This window comes from Ceratotherium simum, chromosome 32 (genome assembly GCF_057802395.1).
Source record: "Ceratotherium simum simum isolate JZ-2026a chromosome 32, ASM5780239v1, whole genome shotgun sequence".
Lineage (NCBI taxonomy): Eukaryota > Metazoa > Chordata > Mammalia > Perissodactyla > Rhinocerotidae > Ceratotherium > Ceratotherium simum.
The window spans coordinates 29,087,103-29,100,449 of NC_141931.1; the positions used below are offsets into that span (position 1 = coordinate 29,087,103).

General features: G+C 36.9%; 1 pseudogene; it reads left to right on the forward strand.

Annotated features, from left to right (window-relative positions):
- Positions 1-492: 492 nt before the first annotated feature.
- On the forward strand, positions 493-13,145 carry LOC101406629 (aldo-keto reductase family 1 member C23-like protein; annotated as a pseudogene).
- Positions 13,146-13,347: the final 202 nt, after the last annotated feature.

Sequence of the window (13,347 nt, forward strand, 5' to 3'; positions counted from 1 at the left end):
TCATATTTTTGAAAAATGTTCATTAATCATTCTTCAAAATTATGTGTGTGTGTGTGTGTGTGTGTGTGTGTGTTTTCCTGTAATTGTCTCACATGATCTATGATGAAGAAGGGGCTTCATCACGGCAAAAAAAAGATCAGTATCTGGAAGTTTCTAGTCTAACATATGGTCAATAACTGTTCACCAAATCTCTTGTAATATTATGTCAATGTACATGGATCTTGAATGAAAAAATTTACTGTGCAAGAAATTAATGATTTATTTATCACTATATAATAGTTTAAGATAACTCTGATAAAAAAAACAAACCAACAAGTTAACTTGTTCCAATTCTCTTCTCACTACGTGGCTTATTGCTTTAAACTTGCTCCTCCTACCGTCCACTTGCTAACAGCTGGACTGAGGACTTGGGTGTTACCCTCCCGTTATTCATATAAAATGTGAAGGCAGAAGAATAAAACAAAGTCTGCATAGAGAGAGGAGAAACAGGCAATGGATGCCAAAGGTTGGCGTGTGAAACTAGATGATGGCAACTTCATTCCTGTACTGGGATCTGGCACCTGTGCAGCTAAATGGGTCTTGGGTTAGAGTATTCAAAAGAAAATAGGTGTAGCATGAGTGGAAGCTGACTTGGGTTGTCAAGTCATTGAGTTCCTGTGTGACTCTGGGTGGCTCACTTGGTTCTTGTAACCAGGCTAAAACCATTCCTAATACAAAGAGACAAAGTAGTCAATGCTCACGCCCCATCAGGGTCTGACCATGTCGTTACCTACAGATTATTGTGGGTTTTCCTCCAGTTTCTATCTATTTCCCTAGGTGACAAGGGAAGACACTCAGCCGGCAAGAATATTGACTATCAGCTGCCTTGCTTTGAGGGTGAATAAATGTCAGTGGCTTCTCTTATACTTCTTGCATTCAAAAATTCTTTCCTCCCACTAAGAAGACATGATCCAGAGAAATATTTGTGGTAAAGGTCCCGGATATGAGGTTAATGACAAATGATGGGAGAGAGTTTCTGTTCTGCTGTGGAGTAGCCTGCTGCGTGCCAGGCTATAAATACTCCACCTGTAATTTCCCTCATACTTCTCCTACTGCTTGGGAATTTATCCCAAATACAAAATATAATATAATTTGAGGGAATAAGCTACAGTCTTCCAGGACAAGGTTACAATTCTTGGTCCTTGTTAATATATTTTTGAGTGAAGCAAACAGGTAGAGTTGAACTTTGGACACAAGATGGAACAAAAAGGAAAAGTCACTAGACTGAAAGCCAGAAGATTGTCTTCCAATTTTGTCTTTAAAAGAGTTATATGACACGGGACTAGTATTTAAATGTCGAGTCTCACTATCTCATCTATAAAATAGAAGAAATATTCAGAGACATTTTTTCTTTCTTTCTTTTTGTTTTTTTTTTTTTTGGTGAGGAAGATTAGCCCTGAGCTAACGTCTGTCTCCGATCCTCCTCTTTTTGCCAAGGAAGACTGGCCCTGGGCTAACATCCATGTCTATCTTCTTCCACTTTATATGGGATGCCACCACAGCATGGCTTGACAAGAGGTGCATTGGTGAGTGCCTGGGATCTGAGCCCTGGGCCACTGCAGCAGAGGGCATGCACTTAACTGTTACTCCACCAGGCCAGCCCCTGAAGAGACATTTTGGAGACAGATGACAGGACTTGTTTACTTTGTAGTGGAAAGTGGGAGGACAGGGAGGGAAGGGTTAAGGATACCACTGAAACTTCACCTTTGGTAAACCCTGAATGCCCCTACACCTAAGGAAAGAGCATGACTAGCAGAGGGCAGTTATACCAAATATCCAGTTCATAGCAACACCATTGAATAAAGAACGTTTTTGAAATACTTAAAAAGAAATGCAATATTATTCAGCCTTAAAACAGAAGGAACTCCTGCGATTTGCAACCACATGGATGAACCTGGAGGACATTATGCTAAGTGAAATAAGCCAGACATAGAAAGACAAATATTGCATGATCCCACTTATGTATATGGAATATAAAAACCTCAAACTCATAGAAACAGAATAGAGGAGTGGTGACTAGGGGCTAGGGGAGGGGGCAATGGGAATAATGGGGAGATGTTGGTCAAAGGGTACAAACTTTCAGTTATAAAATGAATAAGTTCTGGAGAACTAATGTACAGCATGGTGACTATAGTTAATAATAATGTATTATATTCTTGAGATTTGCTAAGAGAGGAAATCTTAAGTGTTCTCACCACACACACAAAGATGTTAGCTATGTGATGTGATGAGTATTCTAATTACCTTCATTGTGGTAATCATTTTGCAAAGTATACATACATGAAAACATCACATTTTACAAATTAAATATATAAGTTCTGAATTTATATAAAATTTTTCTTTAGTGTGCTCTGTGTGTCTACATTGGTAGAGGACTCTTAGGAGTTGTCACCTTGTTTCTTTAGACTTCTTTTCATATTTCTTTTCTCTTTGTTGATTTTGGTTAGTAATCTCTCACAATGTAAATCATATCTATGATGACAACTGTATTCTGAGTCCTGTGACTATTTTCAGCAAATCATTGAAACTTAGGGTGGACTTGGGGACCTTTGATGCTAGTGATGAAGCGGTGAATGTCCAGGATGGAAGGGATTCCTAAGATGCCCATATTTTATTACTTACCAGGAAAGATCCTGGTAAACTTCCATGAGTTCATCACCACAAACACAGAACTAACCTAAGACATGAGGATAATTTGATCCTTGGGAAGGTCAAAGTTGTGCCTTAGCTCTCTCTCTATCATGTGAATTTCCAACTACTGCCTTTGGTTGCTCATTTAGGTTCCTAAGCGAAAAATTATGGAGGACACTAAATTAGGTATAAATACTGGGTTCTGCCATATTGATTGTGCTCACGCATACGGTAATGAAAAGGAAGTTGGACTGGCTATCCAAAGCAAAATTGAAGATGGCACTCTGAAGAGAGAAGACATATTCTGCAATTCAAAGGTGATGTGTATGTGGTTTGTGTGTGTTAGCACATGTGTGAATGTGACTGTGTGGAGATGGCAATTATATGATGGGACCAGTAGTTGTTTGGTGAATTACACTTATTGGTACAACATTCTTCACACATATTCATGTATTAAATCTAGTGTCAAAAAAAATGATGACTTTCACATCATTACTTTGTTCAAATTTTATGATTTTAAAGTCAAGTCACTTTACTATCCTGAGCCTCAGACCATATCAATGTGAGTTGGTATGGACTTTCTTTTGTGTGTGTGAGGAAGATCAGCCCTGAGCTAACATCCATGCTAATCCTACTCTTTTTGCTGAGGAAGACTGGCTCTGGACTGATATCTGTGCCTATCTTCCTCCACTTTATATGGGACACCGCCACAGCATGGCCTGACAAACGGTGCCTTGGTGCGTGCCAGGGATAGGAACGCAGGCTGTCAGCAGCAAAGCGTATGCACTTAACCGCTATGTTGCAGGCCGGACCCAGTATGGACTTTTAAATCAGACAGAACTGCGATTATAGGTTTCCTTTTCATCTGGGTGACTTAGTAAAATTTCTTAACATTCCACACCTCAATTCTCACATCTATCAATAACAGAGAGTAATATAAGAGGCACTTTGTGTATTACACAAGATATCACTAAAGTGTTTTGAATTGTGTCCAGTACATATTAATATTTTCAAAGAATGTTTTCCCTAAAGTTATTTAAACTAAATGGACACTACTTATTCCCCATAAGATTGAAATTTTGATAGAATTAGGCTATGTTTTTGAACTGCTTTGTAAACTCTATCAAACGGAATCCAGATATTGGGCATGGTTATTATCTGATAAAATGTTTTATCTCTGGGGTCATTTCCTTACATTTTTAGTAGATGTACTGATGATAAATCCAAACAAATTATAAGAGAATGTCTATGGGTAAGTCAGATAAAAAGGGAACCCAAAAAGGGAAAAAGTATTTTTCCTCTGTGGTCATCAGTTTCCACCAAGTAGAAAACTGTCTAATTATTAGATGAAAGGAAAAAAAACAAAACTGAATGAAATATTAATCCAACACAACTTTTGTTCTTTAACCTCTGCAGCTTTGGATCACATTTTTTTGACCAGAGTTTGTTCGACCAGCCTTGGAAAAGTCTCTGAAAACTCTTCAACTGGACTATGTTGATCTCTATATCATTCACTATCCGACGGCTCCGAAGGTTGGCAATTTGCATGGTCACACCATTTTCACTTCTCATGTCAGAATGTCTATCAACTTGCATGGATTTCTGAATTAAGATTTCTCTTAGAAGGATGTAGGGATTATTATAGTAGAGAAGAATCTCCCAAATAATAATCCCTGATTAGGTTTTCAAGTGCTTTTTTTAAAAAGCCTTAATTTCTTTTCCATGCCTCCAAGAGAAAAGAGTTCAACAATCTCAAATCATCTGTCTCAAAAACTTGAGGAAATAAAAATAGACATGTTTAAAACACAATCATGACAATGACTCCTGAGTCTCTGGGCATTGTCACGGAGTTTATGCAACCATAGAGAGCAATGAAACTGCCTTACACTTGTGCATAATGAGTTGATCTCATTATGATCAACAGATCATCTCATCAACAGATATGATGGTGCTCCCTCTGGGTGGGTCTAAAATGAGCAGTCTTCATAGGGACTTGCAAGACCTTGCCTACACTGTTGGCAATCATCACAACGGAACATTGTAGACTGCACTTACCCATTAATGATTATGTTACATAGAATTCTTGATTTTAAGTTATAGAAAACTACTGAAGCTATCCTATGCAAAAGAGTTTATTGGACTGTGTAAATGGGAAGTCCAAGCCATTTATGGATTTAGGAAATTGGAATACTCTTCAGAAATATCTCCTTTTCTGTATCACTTAACTTTGCATTACTATTAGTTTGCTTTATTTTTGTCTCAACATTTTTCAATGATACCAAATATGACCTTGGGGCAGTTCAAGCCTCAAGGTCATTAAAATTTAAAACCGTCTCTGTATCTTCCAGCATCTGTATTAATCCTTAAGAGAACCTAGGATGACCCTGTTTGGTTCATGTGCTGACCCTTGGACCATCAGATGTCCAGAGGGATGAGGAACTCTGATTGGCTAGCCTCAGTCAAGATTGTAATAGTTATTCTGGAAATAAGGCCATATAACTTATTGTCATTCCCAGTGCAAGGGAGGCCTTTTGGAAGAGGAAGGACAAGGGTAACATAAATCACTATGAGTCCCCACTATGGCCTAGGAAAATGGTATTTATTGAAGCACATATTAAGCTTAAGAGATTAGAGGAAGCCTGTCTCCTAAAGACATTCCTTACAACTCCATATGCAAATCAATTTGCAAATATTGGTATCTATAATTTTACACCACCTAACTCAGGAAAGTTTAGTGTCTTGTCCCTAGATGTGTGTGTCAGCCTGGCTAAGTGTGGAGAAAATATTTTGTGACATCACGAAAACGGCAGCTTCTATTCCAGCCAGGGTAGGAACTTTTCCCAGAAGACGAGCATGGGAAAGCAATATTTGACACAGTGGATCTGTGTGCCATGTGGGAGGTGAATGCTTGAAGAAGGGAGCACAGAGTGGATGCCAGGAGAGGGGGAATCTGGTTCATTTCTTCCACTTCTGAGAAAAGGATATGCACCTTCAGATTCAGCAATTCACAAACTTTTAATAAACGGGTATGCTGTAGTGCTGTGGAGGAAATCATTACTGAAAAGTTTATAGAGAGAAACACAGGAGAATTTGATACAAGTATGGGCTTCTCTTTATTTCAATGTATAATATTGTCTCTCCTTTTTCTAAGGAGAAGACAGTAATCCATATTCTTGCTGTCAATACATTATGTCCCTATTCAATTTACTACTATTTCTCTTCTTGAGTATCATGCCAATTGGTTTCATTGTTGTTTCTTGACAGTTGTTCCTTTTAACAGATTTTTCTAGCAACTATTCTTGATCTATAGCCAATTGCACAAATGATTTTTCACCACCCCTTCCTCCCCAGGCCATGGAGAAGTGTAAGGATGCAGGACTGACCAAGTCCATCGGGGTGTCCAACTTTAACCGCAGGCAGCTGGAGAAGATCCTGAACAAGCCAGGGCTCAAGTACAAGCCCGTCTGCAACCAGGTGAGCAGCCTCTGCCTCCTCTCCTTTCTGTTCTTCATTTCCTTCTTCTTGCACTACTGCCAGATGTCTATTTGGCCTCCCCTCCTGTTCTTCCTATCTTTATGGAACAGAAGATTCTAGGGAGCAGAGCCTCTGTCTAGATTTGTGTGAAAATAACCCATAATCATATTTCTGTTCCATAAAGTCTTTGTGAAAAAAAGTGGCCAGACCTTAATGCTAAATTGTGCATTAAAATTTAAGGAAGGTAAAGGAGGTGACAGAGGGCTGGAATAGTTACCCAGACCTTAGAGGGAAGGTGATGTTTCCCTGAGCTGTAAAAGATTTCCAAGAAGGGATGAGTGAAAGTTATTTGGAGGGAACTATGTACAGAAAAGAAAGTCTTGAAAACATAGGATGAGTAGTAAATAAAGAAAGAGTGAAAATAATATGAGGTAGGTATCAGGGGTTTGTGTGGAATTTGGATGCCTGAATCCTTTGTCTTGGTATCTCTGCTTTCAGGGGTCTTTGAATAGGAAACACAGATACAGGAAAAATTTACTGGAGACTATGTAAGTCATCCAGGCTAGAGGGACGGTTTATGGTGATAATAATGAAAGACAAAATTAACCCTCAGGACATTTAGCAGGAACATAGAGCAGACCTTGTGATTTACTCAGTCTTAGTCTGGTTCTCCTCATCGATTTCCTCCCTTACATGAATTGTTTAGACACGATATTCTATGTCTGTCTCTGTACTGTTACTTTTTTTCTGTTCTATTTGTATTTTGTTATGGTAAGAACATTTAACATGAGATCCAGCCTCTGCACAAATTTTCAAGTATGCAATATAATACAGTATTGTTAACTGTAAGGACAAGGTTATACAGGAGATCTCTAGAACTTATTCATCCTGCATAATTGGAGATTTCATGCCCACAATTAGCAACTCCTAATTTCTCCGTCTTCCCAGCGCATGGTGACCACCATTCTGCTCTGACTCTATGAGTCTGACTATTTTAGACACCTCATGTAACTGGTATCATGTGGCACTTGTCCTGTGAAAGTCTTATTTCATTTTGCGTAATATCCTCAAGGTATAACTTGGAGTCAAGTAGTAAGCGTCTTTGATTGGAAAATGTGGTTTATAAAAGTCAAGAATTTGACATATCATGTTATAGCACTACTGATTTTCGTTTATAAATGTCAAAATATTCATGTGATTCTAGTATTAGTTTTCTTTTCAATTTTTATTATGAAAATTTTCAGACATTCAGAGAAGTTGAGTATGATAGAGAACATCCGTGTTTTCCCTTCTATATTGAAAAGTTTTCACGTTTTCCTACATTTCCAAACATATGTACACATACGTGGATCTATCTGCATACACATATGTAAAATTTTGCTGACCCTCTTCAAAGTAAGCTATAGACATGACAATTCACACCTTCAGACCTCGGAAATCTTATTGTCTAGTATCCAATCCATATTCAGTTCTCCATATAGTTTTCTTTCATAGGTCTTCTTTTCTAGTCAGGAGCCAATTGTGGTCCACATATTACTTTTAGTCATGTTTCTTAAGCTTTCTTAACCTAGAATGGTCACTCAACCCTTTTTTACCATGACATCCAGATAGGATTTGTTGAATATTCTGGGTTTATCTAATTGCTATCTTGTGGTGTTAATTATTCCTTTCTCCATTCCAAGTTTCTGTAAATTAGAAGTTAGATCTGAAGGGCTTATTACATTAAGGTTAAATATTTTAAGCAAGAAACTGTCCTTTGCATGCTGTGTCCCTCAAATCACACTCCCGTAGGAAGCCTGTGATGACAGGTTGTCTCACTAGGAGAGATGTTACTTTTGTTTTCATCATTAAGCTGAGGCTGCCAGGTCTTTTCTTTTTAAATGTGTATTTTCCCCTTTTTAATTACCTAACAATCTGTGGGATGGTAATTGTCATCAGGGTAAGTCATATTGCCCCCAAGTTTTCACATAATGGTTAAGTAGCCATCAATGATTTTACTATGAATCAGTAATGTCATTGGGATTTGTAAATAAGTATTTTCAACTTTAACTACAGTTTTATAATATTTTTACCTGAAATTTTGTTGTGAATGGAAAATTCCCTCATCAAATCAGGATAAAATATGATTATTCCTGTAAGGTAGGGTAAATCCTTAACTCCTTCCCTAGTTATCAATATTTCTAGAAAGCAATTATTGTAATAATCATCATCAGTGGGAAAAAAGATTCTTGTTTTCTCTTTCTCTCTTTTTCTAATCACAATGGAGTAATGGATTTTTATTTCCTCAGTGTGTTATAATTGCTTTTAGTCATTATTCACTGATACTCAAATCTACCCGAGGTCACCAGTGGGATCCCCATCAAACTGGTTCTTTTGTCCTTTACACAGCCTTTCATGAGTCTTTGAGTAACTTCTTTATTTCTGCAACATTTGATGTCCAAGACTCAAACAATTCTTTTTTTCTCCCAGATCTAGAAAATTGCCATGTCTACTTGTAATGTACAATGGTATTGCGTAACCAAGATCTGATCCATAGAGTCCCTTGTTCTGAGAAATACGTTTTTTTTTTTTTTCTTTTTTTACTCTTTTAGGGAACAGAGATATAATATTCATTTAAAAAAAAATAGTACTTGATGTTTATATTTCCAGTTTAAATTTAATATTACATAGTTTTTTATTCAGCTTTATTTTCCTTTTAACCTTTCTTTTCCATATGAATATCTTCATTTCATATAATCTGATGCTTTTCTATCTTGGCATTCTGCAGGTAGAATATCATCCTTATCTCAACCAGAGCAAACTGTTGGATTTCTGCAAGTAGAAAGATATTGTCCTAGTTGCCTATAGTTCTTTGGGTTCCCAACATCCAAAACGATGGTAATGAAGACAACAAGGAGTTTACCTAAACACTATTTTTCCTGAAACATCTTTGATCATACCATACTTATTTTTCTGGAATTAACTCTCAACTGGCTGGAGGAGAGAAGAGAGGGATGGAAGTAATCCTTCCCCACTATCATCCCATCACCCAGCCTATGCTTATACATTATATGTGTCTGATTGTAGATTAATCAATAAAAAATCCCAGCATTAAAATCTATATGTAATACCCAAAATTGAGACAAAAATTCAAGTCATGATTTAGACATTTATTAACTAATTAACATATTTTTAGTAATAGACTCTAAGCCTCACTTTATGTCTAAAATCAGGATAATATTATATAACTCCAAGGTTTATAATGATAGAAAAAATTACAATGTGAAATGTTTTTATAAACTTCTATAGAAATATTGCACACTACAAGTAATGATAAAATGAAGAGTTTTAATTTGGGGACTACTCAAATTTTATAAATATCTTAGAAAAGTTAAAATAAAACTATCCCAGTTTTCTCCTTTCTCTTTCTCCTCTCATACTCTTGTTCTTACTTTGAAGGCTGTGATCAGAGAAGAAAAAAAGCCACTGAGAAGTAAAAGAGAAAAAAATCTATGAGTTTAGAAGCATTGGTCTGAATTCAAGCACGCATCAAAATGAACTGGAGGGCTTGTAAATTCAGATCGCTATGTGCCACAACCAAGTTTCTGAATCAGTTGGTCTTAGGGTAAGACATGAAATTTGCCTTCCTAACAAGCTCCCAGATGATAGCTATGTTTCTGGTCCAGGGACCACATTTTGAGAAACACTGGTCTAGACTGCATCTACAGAATCTGTTTGGGAAGCCTTCTAACAAACTGGATACTGAGTCTCAGGTCTTCAGCATTTCTGCATTTCCTTCCAGGGTACACCAGAGCACCCCAGTTCTCTTGGATGATCCAGTTCTTTGTGCCATGGCAAAAAAGTACAAGTGAACTCCATCACTGATTGCCCTTCACTACCAGCTACAGCATGGGGTTGTGGTTCTGGCCAAGAGTATCAATGAAAAGCAGATGAAAAAGAACATGCAGGTGATGAGTTCAGGTGTGGGCATGGGGGCCCCTAAATAATATTTTCCACATGCGTTCTTTTTAAGGGTCTCAAGACATCTTGAGGCCCAGATGAGCTACCTGTTATTTCCCATGCATGTGTGCATTATGCGTTTTCCCACCGGTTTTCTCCTACTGTTGCACCCAGAGAGGCAGCACGGTGAATGGAATTAAGATTGGACAGAAACAGAGATTATAGTTCACACATTAGGTTTGCAATGTACTCTTTACCCCTTTGTAAGTGACTTCTCATTTTCTTCATTCTAAAATGAGGGAATTCTATTACTTGATTTTCTTAGTTATAGCATGTTAGATTTGAGATGCTATAACAAAGTATCACAGATACGGTGTCTTATGAAATACAGAAATTTATTTCTTACAGTTTTAGAGGCTAGAAGTCTGAGATCAGGGTTCTAGCGTGTTTGAGTGAAGGCTCTTTTCTCTGTCTGATATTGTTCATTGTATCTTCACAAGGTAGAAGGGGCAAGGGAGCTCTTTCAGGTCTCTTTTAGGAAGGCAATAATCTCATTCAAGAGGGCACAACCAACATGACTTAATCACCACTCAAAGGCCCCACTGTCTAATACCATCCGAGTCTGGGTTAGGTGTCCAGCATACGAATTTTGAGGGCGCATAAATATCAGACTGTAGCAGTGGTCTCCAGTTCACTGGGGTTTTAGCTTGCGTTTTCTTGAACAGTAATGTAGTTTTATTTTTGTGTATTTGTTCTCCTTGAGTTTCCACTTTTGTGAAGCACCTGTTCAAGTCTTTGATAATTTTTATTATCTTTTTTTTTTTTTTGGTGAGGGAGATCAGCCTTGTGCTAACATCTGCCAATCCTCCTCATTTTTTTTTTTCTGAGGAAGACTGGCCCTAAGCTAACATCCGTGCCCATCTTCCTCCACTTTATATGGGACACCACCACAGCATGGCTTGCCAAGCAGGGCGTCAGTGTGCGCCCGGGATCCGAACCGGTGAACCCCGGGCCGCCACAGTGGAGCGCGTGCACTTAACCTACTTGTGTCACTGGGCCAGCCCTGTTACCTTTTTTTGTACATGTAGGAGACCATTATTTTACCATTAGACATAGCTGTATAACAAACTATCCCTAATTTAGAGGTTTACTACAGAAGCCGTTTATTTAGCTCATGATTCTGTGGTTTGATAATTAGCCTGGGCTCAATTAAACTGTTCTCTTCTTGGCTGAGCTCTCTCATATATTTGTAGTCAAATGTAGAGCAACCAGGAAGCTCTGATGTAGGAGTTGATTTTGCTGTTGTGAGAGGTGCGTAAACTCTGTTCCATATAATTTGTCATACAGTTGGTTAGACTATGGAGAACTAGCCTGTTCTTCATCTCATCACAGTGGCATTTTCCCAAGGCAGTGAGTTGATACTTGCAAAGCGTTTTCATGTGTAGGCTCAGAACAGACTCACCATTGCTTGTGGCAATTTTTTTTTTCCAGTGCAAGTTACAGGCCAGGCCAGATTCAAGTGGTAGAGAAATTTGTAAAACTTTTCTTGTCTTTTCTTTCAAATTTGGGTCTCTAATACTCCTGGAATTGATTTTTTAATACGATATGAAAATGGAACCAAATATATGTATATGTTTAAGTGGAAATCCAAATGTTCATATTTTCCCAAAGATTTTCATTGTCATCTCTGTCATATAGCAAATGTCCCTCAGTCCATTTCTGACCTCTGTCTTCTATTCAACTACTCACTTTTCTGTACAATATAATTATAGTGGAAAATAAATCTTGCCTTTCAGAATGTTAAAAATTTTCTCCATTCCTTTTTCTTCTTTAAGGATGTCTTGATTGTTCTTGACTAGCTGTTCTTTTATGTAAAATATTGTATCACTTATGAACTTCCATGAAAAATAAAAGTGTAAATCTTTGGTTCATATCGCATTGAAACTGTAGATCAATTTGGAGAAAACTGCCTTCTTTACTGTATTGAGACTTCCAATCCATGATTATGGTATGAGTATTTATTTAAGTAGGTGTTCTTCATATATTTTTAATAAATTATAATTTTTTCCAAAAAGTAATTTAAATAATCCTTTTGTTAGATTTTTTCATAGATAACTAGTATGTTTGATATTACTTTAACTTTTTCCTAACTTTCTGTTAAGAAGATTTTCAAATGTACAGAATGCTGAAAGAATAATGCAATAAACGCCTTATTTATATTCTTCAATTGTGAAATTGTTGACATTGTACTTTCTTTCTATCTATCTGTCTGTCTATCTACCTATCTATCTATCTATCTATCTATCATCTATCTATCATCTGTCTGTCTATTATCTATCTACCTATCTATCTACTACCCGTTTATCTATCTTCTCTATCTGCCCCATCTTGGAATATTAGTACAGATTGATGTATTTATTTGGTTCAACATGTTAGCCATTAGATACAATATTTTTGACTCTTAAAGTGTCCCCCTTTTGGACAATGATATCCTCTTCAAGCCAGTTACTGTGTCCTTTGAACATACCATAATTAGTATTTGGATAATAATTGGTTTAAATTACCTTGAAAAGTTTTTTTCACATTCTATCTGTTCATTGATCAGGTATCGAAATTGAGATATATTCATAAAAATTGCTAAATTATGTGTTGTATTTTTAGAATATATTTCTAGATTCTTCTGGATCTTCTAAGTACACGACCCTATCTCGTTGAATAATGGCAGCTTTGTTCTCTCAACATTTAAAAAAAATCTCCTTTTGGTCTGTAGTCTTGTGCAGATTCAATATATTATATCCATGGATAGATTTCTATTTAATTTTTGCCTGATATTTATTACCACTGGAGTATTTGGCTTGATGTCTTTAAAAACTTTGGGAAACTTCTAAGACATTTTGAGAATTTCCTCTGCACCATTCAGTCTGATTTGCTTGGATTTTCCAGATTGGCAATCATGCAATGTAGAAATCATAATTTTTTTTCCACTTCTGTGATAGGGTTTTGAATTCCAGTTGACTTCAGAGGACATGAAAATCCTAGATGGCCTAAACTTCAACCTTTGATATATTCCTTTTCCAAAGGAAAAGTAAGTGACTTTGGTAAATATGTTTGCCTCAATTTATTTTCTGATAATTAGTGTATAAGGATTGTTAAAATTTACATCAATACATAGGGGAAGTAAGACAGGAAGACAGGGGCCATTTTGAGTCAGGGATGAGACAGAATCTTTCTGGAATCTCATCCTAGACTCATTCCATAGCTTTT